This window comes from Hyperoodon ampullatus, assembly GCF_949752795.1.
Source record: "Hyperoodon ampullatus genome assembly, chromosome: 8".
NCBI lineage: Eukaryota > Metazoa > Chordata > Mammalia > Artiodactyla > Ziphiidae > Hyperoodon > Hyperoodon ampullatus.
The window spans coordinates 97,928,075-97,946,242 of record NC_136921.1 but is presented as its reverse complement, the minus strand read 5'-3'; the positions used below and the strand labels follow the sequence as shown (position 1 = coordinate 97,946,242).

The window sequence follows — 18,168 nt, the reverse complement described above, 5'->3', positions numbered from 1 at the left end:
AATCTGTGTCTTTTAGCATGTGAGTGCACTGTGCCAAATAGTTGCCCTTATATAGCGTGAGTGAATGTTAACCATTCACACATCCTCATGTTAGTTAAGGAGTCGGATTTAAAACTCGATTTTCCCAGTAGAAGTGGGAGAGTGTAGTGGAAACAATGTAAGGGGAAACAGCCCTGTCTTCCTAGTTAGGAAATAACCGGCAGAGTCTGACATGCAGACGTGTCTTTCTAATTTCAGGGCTATTTGTGAAGTCTGCTCTGCCTCAGAGACTCCCCGAGTGGCCCCTTTTCTGAGAGGATGTGCTATCTCTGCAGTGTAGGTATTAATTGACATGCAGGGTGTAACTGCTGTAGTAGAGCCTGTCTGCTGTTTTTAAAATGACCCATTTCTTTTTTTTCCCTTCTCTTGGGCAGGTTAATAAAACTGAGAAAGAAATAGCAGAAGAAAAATGCAACTTGGAAAAGGAATTAGCTAAAAGCAAGGTATTCCACATTTTATTTGTTGTTATGTCATTATATTTAATTCCTTCTGTATTGCTGCCTCCTGTATCAGCTTATCTGAATGAGGAGATGGGTTATTTTGTTGAATACCAAAACATGGGGGAAATAGAGAAGCCGCGAAGCTGGATGCACTTGGAGCACTCCAGTCACTTCAGCATAAGGCTGCGTCTGGGGAGTGTTTGCTTGTTGAGCATCTCATGTTTGCCAGTGTGTCATCACTGCCTCGGACCCTAGTGTTCACTGAGTAGTTTAGCCACGGAGTCCCCTGAGAGTGAGCTAATGGGCCTGTGGGCTGCAAAGGGATGATTGCTGACGATGCTGGTGTTTGTTTGTTTGTTTTTTGTTTTTTCTTAAACTAAGCTTCCTAACTTGTTAGCACTTGCCACTTTATTTGTGAGATACCCCTTTCTGGGTTCTATGAAGGTAGAATGGCCAGAGAAACAAATACAATCCTTATTCAAACAAAAAAAAATCTTTCAGACATTGCTGTTTGCATTTCAAAATTTGAACAGGGTAAAGATTGTGTCTCACTATCATCTAGAGAATATATCTGGAGCATCAAGGACTCTCAGCCCATCCACATTCAATAAACCCAGCAACAGGTGTCAGATATAGTCATCAAGCCTTGACTGTTTCTTGGCTCAAGTAAATAGCATTCTTAGTACCACATATGTGAACTTTTAATTTAAGAACTGGGGAGAGAAGAAAAGCTAAATTCTGAGCTGGAGCTCAAAGACAGTTCACTAAGCTGGCAGGTACCTTCTGTGGTTTAGTCACTCATATCTAGTGATTTGAAAACAGTCCACCCAAAAAATCTTTCAAATAAAGCTGACTTCCTGTGGCAAGGACTTTGCTGGTGTCAATGTGGCCTCAAATATGTTTTTTAAAATTTGGGAATTTGGTGGATACTATTAAATTCATTAATACTTTTTGCTTTAAAATGCTAGTGAATATTTCATGGCTAAGGCAAATGCTATTTGTGATTAAAACATGGTATTATTATTTTGCTTGTCTGATTTCATTTGTTTTAATGTAGACTAAGTGTATGTTCATGGGGCTGAAAGATACTTGCTCGTTAGAGAGGTTCTATTAAGGCAAATGACAGTGCTTCTACAGAGTTCCGTTTTTTGGTCTAACTTGATGTTTTTTACATGTGTACTCATTGTAAAGCTATGTTTTCTTAAAGTCAGGCTTATTGAGTTATAATTTAGAGTGAAATTCACCCTTTTTTTACTGTACAGTTCTGTGAGCTTTGATAAACACAATCATGTAACCACCACCACAACAATCAAAATATAGAACATTTCTATCACCCCGGAAAGTTCCCTTGTGCCTTTTAGTAGTCAGCCTCTTCCTCCATCCCCATCCCCTGGCAACCACTGCTCTGTTTTTCTATCCCTGTAGTTATACCTTTTCCAGAATATCGTATAAATTGTATCATACAATATGTAGCATTATAAGTCTGGCTTCTTTTATTTAGCATAAAGCATTTGAGATTTGAGATTCATGCATGTTACTGTATGTATCAGTAGTTTATGTTCTGTTATATCACAGTTTCTTTACCCATTTGCCAATTGAAGAACATTTGGATTGCTTCCAGATTTTGGCAGTTATGAAAAAACCTGTATAAATATTCATATGTGAACATGTATTTTTATTTCTCTTGGATACATATCAGGAATTGGACTTCTAGATCCTACAGTAAATATATGTTCAACTGTCTTGCAAAGGATGTGTGCCATCTTGCATTCCTACCAGGAATATATGAGTTCCAGTTTCTCTACACTCTCACCAACCCTTGGCATTGTCAGTTCTTTCAGTTTCAGCCATTCTGATTGGTGTGTAGGGGTATGTCATTGTGGTGTACTTTGCTTTTCTCCAGTGACTAGTAACATTGAGTACCTTTTCATCTGCTTATTTGCCATCAACAACTTAAAGTGTCTCTTCAAATCTTTTAACCATTTTTAATTCAGTTGTTTGTTTTCTTATAATTTATATTTCAGAGCTTTAAAAATAGTGTCCTATTAATCCTCATGTAATAGTTATTACTATTTGTATATAAACAAATTTTCTATGTGCTTTACCTACTTTTCTTCTGTATTATGCCTTTTCATGCTCTTTTAAAGAGCAGAAGTTTTATATTTTGATTAAGTCCAGTTTATCAGTTCTTCAACTTTTATGGATGATAGTTTTTGTGTTGTAGCTAAGAAATTTTTGCCTAATCTAAGATTACATAGATTTTCTCCTTTGTTCTCTAGAACTTTTTTGTTCAATATGAGGTGTATGATCCACTTCAAGTTAATTTTTGTATATCATGCAAGATGTAGTCCAAGGTTCATTTATTCTTAGGTGGATCATCTGATTGTTTTAGTACCTTTTATTATTGAGATATAATTAATATACCATAAATTCACCTTCTTAAAATATACAAGTTAGTGATTTCTTAGTATATTCACAAGTTTGCACAAATACCACCACTATCTTATTCTAGAACCTTTTTTATCATCCTAAAAAGAAACCCAGTACCCATTAGGAGTCACTCCCTATTTACCCCTGCCCACCTCTGGCAACTACTGTTCTACTTTCTACCGCAGTGGATTTGTCTGTTCTGGACATGTCATGGAAATAGAATCAAATAGTATGTGGCCTTTTGGGTCTGGCTTCCTAGCATGATGATTTCAAAGTTTGTCCATTTTGTAGTGTATATAAGTACTTCGTTTCTTTTATGGCTGAATAATATTGCATGACTATAACACACTTCATTTATCCATTCATCAGTTGATAGACATTTAAGCCGTTTCCATTTTTTGGCTATTAAGAATAATGCTATGAACATTTGTGTACAGTCCTTTTTGTGAGCATATGTTTTCAGTTCTCCAGGAGCAAAACTACTGGGTCATGTGATAACTCTGTTTATCATTTTGAGAAACTGCCAAACTGTTTCACAAGTAAGGTAGTTGCACCATTTTACAATCCCACTAGCAATGTATGAGCATTCCACTATCTACGTCCTCACCTAAACTTGTTTAAAAAAACTTTAAAAAAAATTACACCCATCCTAGTCGGTGTGAAGTATCTCATTGCGGTTCTTTTTTTTAACTGAGGTGAAATTCACATACTATAAAATCAGCCATTTAAAAGTGAACAATTCAGTGGCATTTAGTACAATATTCACAATATTGTGCAACCACCACCTCTGTCTAGTTCCAAAACATTTCAATACCCCGAAAGGAAACTCCATACGCATTAAGCAATCACTCCTTATTCCCTCCTTCCCCCAGCCCCTGACAACCACTACTCTGCATTCTGTCTCTATGGATTTACCTATTATGGATATTTCATATGAATATAACGATACAATATGGGATCTTTTGTATGTGGCTTCTTTCACTTAGCATAATGTTTTTGAGGGTCATCCATGTTTTTGTATCAGTATGTATCAGTACTTCATTCCTTTTTATGGTTGAGTAATATTCATTTTGTGTGTGTTTGTGTGTGTGTGTGTGTGTTGAGTTGGCTAAAAAGTTCGTTTGGGTTTTTTGTAAGATTTTACAGAAAACCCAAACGAATTTCTTGGCCAACCCAATATATGTATGTGTGTGTGTATACATGCACACACACACACGTATATATATGTACACACACACATACCACAATTTCTTTATCTGTTTATCTGTTGATGGATGTTTGCATTGTATCTGCCTTTTGGCTGTTGTGATTAGTGCTGCTATAAACACTTGTATGTGTATTTGTAAGTACCTGTTTTCATATCTTTGAGATATATAGCTATGAGTGGAATTGCAGGGTCATATGGTAATTTTATGTTTAACTTTCTGAAGAACCACCAGACTGTTTTCCGCAGTGCTGAACCACTTTTTCTTCCCACCAGCAGTGTACAAGGGGTCCAGTTGCTCCACATTCTCACCAACACGTTATTTATTTATTTATTTATTTAATTTATTTTACTTTTGGCTGTGTTGGGTCTTTGTTGCTGCACGTGGGCTCTCTCTAGTTGCATCGAACGGGGACTACTCTTCCTTGAAGTGCGTGGGCTTCTCATTGCAGTTGCCTCCTTTGTGGTGGAGCGCAGGCTCTAGGGTTGCGGGCTTCAGTAGTTGTGGCACGTGGGATCTAGAGCGCAGGCTCAGTAGTTGTGGCACATGGGCCCAGTTGCTCCACAGCATGTGAGATCTTCCTGGACCAGGGCTCGAACCCATGTCCCCTGCATCAGCAGGCAGATTCTTTTTTTTATTTTACATCTTTATTGGAGTATAATTGCTTTACAATGGTGTGTTAGTTTCTGCTTTATAACAAAGTGAGTCAGTTATACATATGCATATGTTCCCATATCTCTTCCCTCTTGTGTCACCCTCCCTCCCACCCTCCCTATCCCACTCCTCTAGATGGTCACAAAGCACCGAGCTGATCTCCCTGTGCTATGCGGCTGCTTCCCACTACCTATCTATTTTACATTTGGTAGTGTATATATTTCCATGCCACTCTCTCACTTTGTCACAGCTTCCCCCTCCCCACATCCTCAAGCCCATTCTCTAGTAGGTCTGTGTCTTTATTCCTGTCTTACCCCTAGGTTCTTCATGACATTTTTTTTTTAATTCCATATATATGTGTTAGCATACAGTATTTGTCTTTCTCTTTCTGACTTACTTCACTCTGTATGACACACTCTAGGTCAATCCACCTCATTACAAATAGCTCAATTTCGTTTCTTTTTATGGCTGAGTAATATTCCATTGTATATATATGCCACTTCTTCTTTATCCATTCATCCGATGATGGACACTTAGGTTGTTTCCATCTCCTGGCTATTGCAAACAGAGCTGCAATGAACATTTTGGTACATGACTCTTTTTTTTTCCCCCAAGGTTTTCGCTTTAATGGCACCATAGATCTTTCCATGCTAAAACTTACAAAGGTCTTTCATCTACCTTCTTACTGGATTAAAAAGAATGTGCAATTTAAGGGAAAGTTATGATACATTAGTTTAAGCAGTCTAATGTAATTTTGCTAGTAATTAAGTCTAATATCTATTTCTCACTCCCAAGAAGCCTAAATATCAGAAGAATGCATTTATTCTTTTTTTTAGTTTCTGCTTTACAACAAAGTGAATCAGTCACACATATACATCTGTTCCCATATCCCTTCCCTCCTGCGTCTCCCTTCCTCCCACACTCCCTATCCCACCCCTCCAGGCGGCCACAAAGCACCGTGCTGATCTCCCTGTGCTATGCGGCTGCCTCCCGCCAGCTATCTACCTTACGTTTGGTAGTGTATATATGTCCATGCCTCTCTCTCGCTTTGTCACAGCTTACCCTTCCCCCTCCCCATATCCTCAAGTCCATTCTCAAGTAGGTCTGTGTCTTTATTCCTGTTTTACCCCTAGGTTCTGCATGACATTTTTTTTCTTAAATTCCATATATATGTGTTAGCATACAGTATTTGTCTTTCTCTTTCTGACTTACTTCACTCTGTATGACAGACTCTAGGTCTATCCACCTCATTACAGATAGCTCAATTTTGTTTCTTTTTATGGCTGAGTAATATTCCATTGTATATATGTGCCACATCTTTATTCATTCATCCAATGATGGACACTTAGGTTGTTTCCATCTCTGGGCTACTGTGAATAGAGCTGCAATGAACATTTTGGTACATGTCTCTTTTTGAATTATGGTTTTCTCAGGGTATATGCCCAGTAGTGGGATTGCTGGGTCATATGGTAGTTTTATTTTTAGTTTTTTAAGGAACCTCCATACTGTTCTCCATAGTGGCTGTACCAATTCACATTCCCACCAGCAGTGCAAGAGTGTTCCCTTTTCTCCACACCCTCTCCAGCATTTATTGTTTCTAGATTTTTTGATGATGGCCATTCTGACTGGTGTGAGATGATATCTCATTGTAGTTTTGATTTGCATTTCTCTAATGATTAATGATGTTGAGAATTCTTTCATGTGTTTGTTGGCAGTCTGTATATCTTCTTTGGAGAAATGTCTGTTTAGATCTTCTGCCCATTTTTGGATTGGTTGTTTGTTTTTTTGATATTGAGCTGCATGAGCTGCTTATAAATTTTGGAGATTAATCCTTTGTCAGTTGCTTCATTTGCAAATATTTTCTCCCATTCTGAGGGTTGTCTTTTGGTCTTGTTTCCTTTGCTGTGCAAAAGCTTTGCAGTTTCATTAGGTCCCATTTGTTTATTTTTGTTTTTATTTCCATTTCTCTAGGAGGTGGGTCAAAAAGGATCATGCTGTGATTTATGTCATAGAGTGTTCTGCCTTTGTTTTCCTCTAAGAGTTTGATAGTTTCTAGCCTTACATTTAGGTCTTTAATCCATTTTTTTTTTTTTTTTTTTTTTTTTTTTTTTTTTTTTTGCGGTACGCGGGCCTCTCACTGTTGTGGTCTCTCCCGTTGCGGAGCACAGGCTCCGGATGCGCAGGCTCAGCGGCCATGGCTCACGGGCCCAGCCGCTCCGCGGCATATGGGATCCTCCCAGACCGGGGCACGAACCCGTATCCCCTGCATCGGCAGGCGGACTCTCAACCACTGCGCCACCAGGGAGGCCCTTTAATCCATTTTGAACTTATTTTTATGTATGGTGTTAGGGAGTGATCTAATCTGATACTTTTACATGTACCTGTCCAGTTTTCCCAGCACCACTTATTGAAGAGGCACTCCTTTCTCCATTGTACATTCCTGCCTCCTTTATCAAAGATAAGGTGACCATATGTGCCTGGGTTTATCTCTGGGCTTTCTATCCTGTTCCATTGATTTATCTGTCTGTTTTTGTGCCAGTACCATACTGTCTTGATTACTGTAGCTTTGTAGTATAGTCTGAAGTCAGGGAGCCTGATTCCTCCAGCTCCGTTTTTCGTTCTCATGATTGCTTTGGCTATTCGAGGTCTTTTGTGTTTCCATACAAATTGTGAAATTTTTTGTTCTAGTTCTGTGAAAAATGCCAGTGTTAGTTTGATAGGGATTGCATTGAATCTGTAGATTGCTTTGGGTAGTAGAGTCATTTTCACAATGTTGATTCTTCCAATCCAAAAACATGATATATCTCTCCATCTATTTGTATCATCTTTAATATCTTTCAACAGTGTCTTATAATTTTCTGCATATAGGTCTTTTGTCTCCTTAGGTAGGTTTATTCCTAGATATTTTATTCTTTGTGTTGCAATGGTAAATGGGAGTATTTTCTTGATTTCACTTTCAGATTTTTCATCATTAGTGTATAGGAATGCCAGAGATTTCTGTGCATTAATTTTGTATCCTGCTCCTTTACTGAATTCATTGATTAGCCCTAGTAGTTTTCTGGTAGCATCTTTAGGATTCTCTGTGTATAGCATCATGTCATCTGCAAACAGTGACAGCTATACTTCTTCTTTTCCGATATGCATAACTTTTATTTCCTTTTCTTCTCTGATTGCTGTGGCTAAAACTTCCAAAACTATGTTGAATAAGAGTGGTGAGGGTGGGCAACCTTGTCTTGTTCCTTATCTTAGTGGAAATGCTTTCAGTTTTTCACCATTGAGGACGATGTTGGCTGTGGGTTTGTCGTATATAGCCTTTATTATGTTGAGGAAAGTTCCCTCTGTGCCTACTTTCTGGAGGGTTTTTATCATAAATGGGTGTTGAATTTTGACAAAAGCTTTCTCTGCATCTATTGAGATGACCATATGGTTTTTCTCCTTCAGTTTGTTAATATGGTGTATTACATTGATTGATTTGTGTATATTGAAGAATCCTTGCATTCCTGGAATAAACCCCACTTGATCATGGTGTATGATCCCCTTAATATGCTGTTGGATTCTGTTTGCTAGTATTTTGTTGAGGATTTTTGCATCTATGTTCACCAGTGATATTGGCCTGTAGTTTTCCTTCTTTGTGACATGCTTGTCTGCTTTTGGTATCAGGGTGATGGTGGCCACGTAGAATGAGCTTGGAAGTGTTCCTCCCTCTGCTATATTTTGGAAGAGTTTGAGAAGGATAGGTGTTAGCTCTTCTCTAAATGTTTGATAGAATTCGCCTGTGAAGACATCTGGTCCTGGGCTTTTGTTTGTTGGAAAATTTTTAATCACAGTTTCAATTTCAGTGCTTGTGATTGGTCTGTTCATATTTTCTGTTTCTTCCTGATTTCATCTTGGCAGGTTGTGCATTTCTAATAATTTCTCCATTTCTTCCATGTTGTCCATTTTATTGGCACAGAGTTGCTTGTAGTAATCTCTCATGATCTTTTGTATTTCTGCAGTGTCAGTTGTTACTTCTCCTTTTTCATTTCTAATTCTATTGATTTGAGTCTTCTCCCTTCTTTTCTTGATGAGTCTGGCTAATGGTTTATCAATTTTATTTATCTTCTCAAAGAACCAGCTTTTAGTTTTGTTGATCTTTGCTATCGTTTCCTTCATTTCTTTTTCATTTATTTCTGATCTGATCTTTATGATTTATTTCCTTCTGCTAACCTTTGGGTTTTTTTGTTCTTCTTTCTCTAATTGCTTTAGGTGCAAGGTTAGGTTGTTTATTCAAGATGTTTCCTGTTTCTTAAGGTAGGATTGTATTGCTATAAACTTCCCTCTTAGAACTGCTTTTGCTGCATCCCATAGGTTTTGGGTCATTGTGTTTTCATTGTCATTTGTTTCTAGGTATTCTTTAATTTGCTCTTTGATTTCTTCAGTGATCACTTCGTTATTAAGTAGTGTATTGTTTACACTCCATGTGGTTGTATTTTTTACAGATCTTTTCCTGTAATTGATATCTAGTCTTGTAGCGTTGTGGTTGGAAAAGATACTTGATACAATTTCAATTTTTTAAATTTACCAAGGCTTGATTTGTGACCCAAGGTATGATCTATCCTGGACAGTGTTCCATGAGCACTTGAGAAACATGTGTATTCTGTTTTTTTGGGATGGAATGTCCTATAAATATCAATTAAGTCCATCTTGTTTAATGTATCATTTAACGCTTGTGTTTCCTTGTTTACTTTCATTTTGGATGATCTGTCCATTGGTGAAAGTGGGGTGTTAAAGTTCCCTACTATGATTGTGTTACTGTGGATTTCCCCTTTTATGGCTGTTACTATTTGCCTTATGTATTGAGGTGCTCCTATGTTGCGTGCATAAATATTTACAATTGTTATATCTTCTTCTTGGATCAATCCCTTGATCATTATGTCATGTCCTTCCTTGTCTCTTGTAATAGTCTTTATTTAAAGTCTATTTTGTCTGATATGAGAATTGCTACTCCAGCTTTCTTTTGATTTCCATTTGTCTGGAATATCTTTTTCCATCCCTCACTATCAGTCTGTATGTGTCTCTAGGTCTGAAGTGGGTCTCTTGTAGACAGCATATATATGGGTCTTGTTTTTGTATCCATTCAGCCAGTCTGTTTCTTTTTGTGGGAGCATTTAATCCATTTACGTTTAAGGTAATTATCCATATGTATGTTTCTATTCCCATTTTCTTAATTGTTTTGGGTTTGTTATTGTAGGTCTTTTCCTTCTCTTGTGTATCTTGCCTAGAAAAGTTCCTTTAGCTTTTGCTGTAAAGCTGGTTTGGTGGTGCGGAACTCTCTCAGCTTTTGACTGTCTGTAAAGGTTTTACTTTCTCCATCAAATCTGAATGAGATCCTTGCTGGGTAGAGTAATCTTGGTTGTAGGTTTTTCTCCTTCATCACTTTAAATATGTCCTGCCAGTCCCTTCTGGCTTGCAGAGTTTCTGCTGAAAGATCAGCTGTTAACCTTATGGGGATTCCCTTGTGTGTTATTTGTTGTTTTTCTCTTGCTGCTTTTAATATGTATTCTTTGTATTTAATTTTTGACAGTTCGATTAATATGTGTCTTTGTGTGTTTCTCCTTGGATAGCAGGCAGATTCTTAACCACTGCACCATCAGGGAAGCACCTATTTTTTTGTTTTTTGATAATAGCCATCCTAGTAAATGTGAAAGTGGTACCTCATTTTGGTTTTGATTTGCATTTCCTTAATGGCTAATAATGTTGAGCATCTTATTATGTGTTTATTGGCCATTTGTATATCTTCTTTGGAGAGCTGTTCACTCAGATCCTTTACCAATTTTTAAGATGGGTTATTTAATGTCTTTTAATTGTTGAGTTGTAAGAGTTCTTTATATATTTTGGATGGTAGACTCTTTTCAGATATGTGACTTGCAGATATTTTTCTCCCATTCTGTGGGTTCTGTTTAAATTTTTATATTTTTATAAAGTCCAGTTTATCAATTTTTTCTTTAGTTGCCTGTCCTTTAAGCGTCACATCTGAGAAACTGTTGCCTGATCCAAGGTCACAAAGATTTACACCTTTTTGTTTTGTTTTGTTTTTATATCGGAGTATAGTTGATCAACAATGTTGTGTTAGTTTCAGGTGTACAGCCAAGTGATTAAGTTATACATGTACCTATTCTTTTTCAATTTAGGTTATTACAGAATATTGAACAGTTTCCTGTGCTATACAGTAGGTCCTTGTTGGTTATCTGTTTTAAATATAGCAGTGTGTACATGTCAGTCCCAAACTCCCAATCCCTCCCCTCCCCCACCCTTCCCCCTGTAACCATAAGATCATTCTCTAAGTCTGTGAGTCTGTTTCTGTTTTGTAAATAAGTGCATTTGTATCTTTTTATTTTACATTCCACATGTAAGTGATATCATGATATTTGTCTTTCTCTGTCTGACTTACTTCACTTAGTATAATAATCTCCAACTCCATCCATGTTGCTGAAAATAGGATTATTTCATTCTTTTCAATGGCTGAGTAATATTCCATTATATTTATGTACCTCATCTTCTTTATCCACTCCTCTGTCAATGGACATTTAGGTTGCTTCCATGTCTTGGCTCTTGTAAACAGCGCTGCAGTGAACATTGGGGTGCATGTATCCTGTGAAACCATGTTTTTTTTGCAGATATGTGCCCAAGAGTGGGATTCCTAGATCATATAGTAGTTCTAATTTTATTTTTTTAAGGAACCTCCGTATTGTTCTCCACAGTGGCTGCACCAACTTACATTACCACCAGCAGTGTAGGAGGGTTCCCTTTCCTCCACACCCTCTTTAGCATTTATTTTTTGTAGACTTTTTGTTAATGGCCATTCTGACTGGTGTGAGGGGATATCTCATTGTAGTTTTGAGTTGCATTTCTCTAATAATTAACAGTGTTGAGCATCTTTTCGTGTACCTCTTGGCCATCTGTATGTCTTCTTTGGAGGAATGTCTATTTAGGTCTTCTGCCCAGTTTTTGATTGGGTCGTTTTTTTGGTATTGAGCCGCATGAGCTGTTGGTATGTTTTGAAGACTAATCCCTTGTCGGTTGCATCGTTTACAAATATTTTCTCCCATTCTGTGGGTTGTCTTCATTTTGTTTATGGTTTCTTTTGCTGTTCAAAAGCTTTTGAGTTTAATTTGGTCCCATTTGTTTATTTTTGTTTTTATTTTCATTACTCTAGAAGGTGGGTCAAAAAAGATCTTGCTGTGGTTTATGTCAAAGAGGTTTTTCCTATGTTTTCCTCTAAGAGTTTTATAGTGTCCAGTAATACATTTAGGTCTTTAATCCATTTTGAGTTTATTTTTCTGTATGGTGTTAGGGAGTGTTCTGATTTCATTCTTTTACATGTAGCTCTCCAGTTTTCCCAGCACCACTTATTGAAGAGGCTATCTTTCCTCCATTGTATAGTCTTACCTCCTTTATTGTAGATTAATTGATGATAGGTGGGTGGTTTATTTCTGGGCTTTCTATCCTGTTCCATTGAATTATATTTCTGTTTTTGTGCCAGTATGATACTACTGTTTTGATTACTGTAGCTTTGTAGTATGGTCTGAACTCAGGGAGCCTGATTCCTCCAGCTTCGTTTTTCTTTCTCAAGAGTGCTTTGGCTATTCAGGGTCTTTTGTGTCTCCATACAGATTTTAAGATTTTTTGTTCTAGTTCTGTGAAAAATGCCATTGGTAATTTGGTAGGGATTTCATCGAATCTGTAGATTGTCTTGGGTAGTATAGTCATTTTGACAATATTGCTTCTTCCAGTCCAAGAACATGGTATATCTTTCCACCTGTGTCATCTTTGATTTCTTTCATCAGCATCTTACAGTTTTCAGAATAATGGTCTTTTGCCTCCTTAGGTAAGTTTATTCCTAGGTGTTTTATTCTTTTTAATATGATGGTAACTGTGATTGTTTCCCTAATTTCTCCTTCTGATCTCTCATTGTTAGTGTATAGAAATGCAACAGATTTCTGTGTATTAATTTTGTATCCTGAAACTTGACTGAATTCATTGATGAGCTCTAGTAGTTTTCTGGTAGCATCTTTAGGATTTTCTATGTATAGTATCTGCAAACACCTGCAAACAGTGACAGTTTTACTTCTTCTTTTCCAGTTTTGATTCCTTTATTTCTTTTTCTTCTCTGATTACTGTGACTAGGACTTCCAAAACTGTGTTGAATGAAAGTGGTGAGAGTGGACATCCTTGTCTTGTTCCTGATGTTAGGGGAGGTGTTTTCAGCTATTCACAGTTGAGTATGACGTTAGCTGTAGGTTTGTCATATACAGTCTTTATTATGTTGAGGTAGGTTCTCTCTAGGCCCACTTTCTGTAGAGTTTTTATCATAAATGGGTGTTGAATTTTGTCAAAAGCTTTTTCTGCATCTATTGAGAGGATCATATGGTTTTTATTCTTCAATTTGTTGATGTGGTGTATCACACTGATTAATTTGTAGAGACTGAAAAATCCTTGCATCCCTGGGATAAATTCCACTTGATCGTAGTGTATGATCCTTTTAATGTATTGTTGGATTTGGTTTGCTAGTATTTTGTTGAGGATGTTTGCACCTGTGTTCATCAGTGATATTGGCCTATAAGTTTCCTTTTTTGTGGTATCTTTGTCTGGTTTTGGTATCAGGGTGATGGTGGCCTCATAGAATGAGTTTGCAAGTCTTCCCTCCTCTGCAGTGTTTTGGAATAGTTTCAGAAGGATAAGTGTTAACACTTCTCTCAATGTTTGATAGAAGTCGCCTGTGAAGCCATCTGGTCCTGGACTTTTGTTTGTTGGGAGTTTTTAAAGCGCAGTTTTAATTTCAGGGCTTGTGGTTGGTCTGTTCATATTTTCTCTTTCTTTCTGGTTCAGTCTTGGGAGATTATATTTTTCTAAGAACTTGTCCATTTCTTCTAGGTTGTCTGTTTTATTGGCATATAGTTGCTTTTAGCAGTCTCTTATGATCCTTTGTATTTCTATGGTGATTGTTGTAACTTCTCCTTTGCCATATCTAAGTTTACTGATTTGAGTCCTCTCCCTCTTTTTCTCGATGAGTCTGGCTAAAGGTTTATCAATTTTGTTTATCTTCTCAAAGAACCAGCTTTTCGTTTCATTGATCTTTTCTGTTGTTTTCTTTGTCTCGATTTCATTTCTTTCCACTCTGATCTTTATAATTTGTTCCCTTCTACTAACTTTGGGTTTTGTTTGTTCTTCTTTCTCTAGTTGCTTTAGGTGTAAGGTTAGGTTGTTTATATGTGATTTTTCTTGTTTCCTAAGGTAAGATTTTATTGCTAGAAACTTCCCTGTTAGAACTGCTTTTGCTGCATCCCATAGATTTTGGATCATTGTGGTTTGGTTTTCATTTGTCTGTTAGTATTGTTTTATTTCCTCTTTGATTTCTTCAGTGATCCATCGGTTGTTTAGTAACATATTGTTTAGCCTCCACATGTTTGTGTTTTTTACAGTTTTTTTCTTGTAGTTTATTTCTAATCTCATAGCATTGTGGTTGGAAAAGATGCTTGATATGATTTCAATTTCCTTAAAGTTACCAAGACTCGCTTTGTGATCAGTCCTGGAGAATGTTCCATGTGCACTTCAGAAGACTGTTTACTCTGCTGCTTTTGAATGAAATGCTCTATAAATATCAGTTAGGTCCATCTGGTCTAATGTGTCATTTAAGGCCTTTGTTTCCTTATTGATTTTCTTTCTGGATGATCTGTTCTTGGATGAAAGTGGGGTGTTAAAGTCCCCCACTATTATTGTATTACTGTCAATTTCTCCTTTTATGGCTGTTAGTATTTGCCTTATATATTGGAGTGCTCCTATGTTGGGTACATATACGTTTTCGATTGTTATAGCTTCTTCTTAGATCGATCTCTTGATCATTATGTAGTGGCCTTCTTTATCTCTTGTAACAGTCTTTATTTTAAAGTCTATTTTGTCTGATATGAGTATGGCTACTTCAGCTTTCTTTTGATTTCTATTTGCATAGAATGTCTTTTTCCATCCTCTCAATTTCAGTCTGTATGTGTCCCTAGATCTGAGGTGGGTCTCTTATAGACAACATATATACGGATCTTGTTTTTGTATCCATTCAGCCAGTCTTGTGTCTTTTGGTTGGAGCATTTAATCCATTTACATTTAAGGTAATTATCAATATGTGTGTTCCTCTTGCCATTTTCGTAATTGTTTTGGATTTGGGTTTTTTTGTGGGTTTTTTTGGCTGCATCCCTTGTTTTGGGACATGGCAGTGAAAGTGCCAAGTCCTAACCACTGGACCACCAGGGAATTCCCTGGATTTGTTTTTGTAGGTCTTTCTTCTTTCCTTCCTCTTTTGTTCTCTTATCTTGTGCTTTGATGACCAACTTTAATGTTGTGTTTCAATTCCTTTTTCTTTTTTGTGTGTATCTATTGCAGATTTTTGGTTTATGGTTCCCATGAGCTTTTGATACAGCAGTCTGTATATAAAGAAGATTGCTTTAAGTTTCTAGTCTTTTAATTTCAAATGCAATTCCAATATCCTGCATTTGTGCTCTCCTCTTCTCACAGTTACTGGTTTTGATATCATATTTGTGTGCAGATGATTTCCTACATTAACTGTATGTTTACCTTTACTGCTGAGCTTTCCATTCATAATTTTCTTGTTTCTAGTTGTGGCCTTTTCTTTTCCACCTGGAGAAGTTCCTTTAGTGTTTGTTGTAAAGGTGGTCTGGTGGTGCTGAATTCTCTTGGCTTTTGCTTGTCTATAAAGCTTTTGATTTCTCCTTGAAATCTGAAAGAGAGCCTTGGTGGGTAGAGTATTCCTGGTTTTAGGTTCTTGCCTTTAATCACTTTAAATATATCTTGCCACTCCCTTCTGGCCTGCAGAGTTTCTGCTGAGAAATCACTTGATAGCCTTATGGGAATTCCTTTGTATGTTACTTGTTGCTTTTCCCTTGTTGCTTTTAATATCTTTTCTTTGTCTTTCATTTTTGTCAGTTTGATTAGTGTGTGTCCTGGCATATTCCTCCTTGGGTTCATCCTACCTGGGAGTCTCTCTGCTTCCTGGACTTGGGTTACTGTTTCCTTTTCCATGTTAGGGAAGTTTTCAGCTATTATCTCTTCAAATATTTTCAAAGGTTCTTTCTCTCTCTATTCTTCTTCTGGGAGGCCTATAATGTGAATGTTGGTGCATTTAATGTTGTCCTGAAGTCTCTTAGACTCTCTTCATTTCTTTTCATTCTTTTTTCTTTATTCTGCTCCATAGCAGTGATTTCCACCATTCTGTCTTCCACCTCATTTATCCATTCTTCTGCCCCAGTTATTCTGCTATTGATTCCTTCTAGTGTATTTTTCATTTCAGTTATTGTATTGTACATCTCTGTTTGTTTGGGCTTTAGTTCCTCTATGTCTTTTTTAAACATTTCTTGTATCTTCTCAGTGTGTGCCTCCATTCTTTTCCTGAGATCGTGGAACATCTTCAATATCATTACTCTGAATTCTTTTTCCAGTAGGTGGCCTATCTCCACTTCACTTAGTTGTTCTTCTGGTGTTTTATCTTTTTCTTTCATCTGGGACATATTCCTTTGCCGTCTCATTTTGTCTTAACTTTCTGTGATTGCGGTTTCCATTCCGCAAGCTGCAGGATTGTAGTTCTTCTTGCTTCTGCTGTCTGCCCTGTGGTGGCTGAGGCTGTCTAAGAGGCTTGTGCAGGCTTCCTGGTTCCTGCCCACTGGTGGGTAGAGCTGGTTCTTGTCCCTCTGGGCAGGGCCATGCTCAGGAAGACTTTAAGCAGCCTGTCTGCTGATGGGTATGACTGTATTCCCGCCCTGTTGGTTGTTTGGCCTGAGGCGTCCCAGCACTGGAGCCTACAGGCTGTTGGGTGGGGCTAGGTCATTGGGAGGAAATGGCACCGTCCAGGAGTGCTCATGCTAATGATTACTCACCACAACTACTGCTACCAGTGTCTTTGTACCTGCAGTGAGCCATAGCACCTCCCCTGCCTCTCCAGGAGACCCTCCAATACTAGCAGGTAGGTCTGGCCCAGTCTCTTATGAGGTCACTGCTTTTTTTCCCTGGGTCCTGGTGCACATGAGACCTTGCCTGTGCCCTCCGAGAGTGGAGTTTCTCTTTCCCCATTCCTGTGGAATTCCTGCGATCAAACCCCGCTGGCCTTCAAAACCAGATTCTCTGGGGGCTCTTCCTCCTCTTACCAGGTCCCCACGCTGGGAAGGCCGACATGGGGCTCTGAACTTTCAGTCCTGTGGGAGACCTTTTCAGGTATAATTACTTTCTAGTTTGTGGGTCGCCCACCCAGTGGGTATGGGATTTGATTTTATTGCAGTTGTGCCCCTCCTACCATCTCGTTGTGGCTTCCTCTTTGTCTTTGGATGAAGGGTGTCTCTTTAGGTAGGTTCTAGTGTTTTATTTTCTATGGTTGTTCAGCAGTTAGTTGTGATTTTGGTGTTTTTGTATGAAGGAGTGAGCTCATGTCCTTCTACTCCCCCATCTTGCAACTGTCATCCTGCACCCATTTTTTATTCTAACAATTTTATAGTTTTACAGATTACATTTTGGTCTTTGATCCATTTTGTGTTAAATTTTATATATGGTATGAGGTAGAGGTTTAACTTCATTATTTTGCCTGTGGATATCCAGTTATCCCAGGACGATTTGTTGGAAGACTGTTCTTTCTATTGAATGATGTTGGCTCCCTTGTCAAAATCTAGTTAACCATAGATGCATGGGCTTATTTCTGGACTCTCAATTCCATTGCATTGATATATATGACTGTACGTATGCCAGTACCACATGGTCTTGATTACTGTAGCTTTGTAATAAGTTTTAAAATTGAGATGTGTGAGCCCTCCAACTTTATTTTTTTTGAGATTGTTCTGGCTATTCTGGATCCTTGCATGTCTATATGAATTTCAGGATCAGATTTTCCATTTCTGCAAAAAAAGAGGAGCTGGAATTTTGATAGGGTTTGTATGATCCTGTAGATCAATTTGGAGAGTATTGCAATCTTAACAATAGAGTATATATTTTCTCTATATAAGGTTGTGCCATCTGCAAATGGAGATAGTTTTATTTTTTCCTTTCCAATTTGTTGCTGTTTGTTTCTTTTTCTTGTGTAATTGCTTTGGCTAGAACCTCCAGCCATGAGAGGTTGAATAGAAGTGATGAGAGCAGACATCCTTGTTTTGTTCCTGAGTTTAGAGGGTTAGCTTTCAGTTTGGCACCATTAAGTATGATGTTAGCTGTGTCCGAAATGCCCATGATCAGGATGAGGAAATTCCCTTCTATTCCTAGTTTGTTGGGAATTTTTATCATGAAAATATGTTGAACTTGTTCAGTTGCTTTTTCTATATCTGTTGGAATAATCTTGTGGATTTTGTCCTTTATTCTATTACTAAGGTGTATTA

General features: G+C 37.7%; 1 pseudogene across 1 annotated transcript in view; it reads left to right on the top strand.

The window, feature by feature from the left end:
- LOC307057538 (coiled-coil domain-containing protein 150-like) overlaps positions 1 to 18,168 on the top strand; it is a 197,149-nt pseudogene that overhangs the window by 33,675 nt on the left and 145,306 nt on the right. The window contains exon 13 of the transcript in view: positions 414 to 482. The product of the transcript in view is annotated as a coiled-coil domain-containing protein 150-like (transcript). The remainder of the gene's footprint in view (positions 1 to 413; positions 483 to 18,168) is intronic.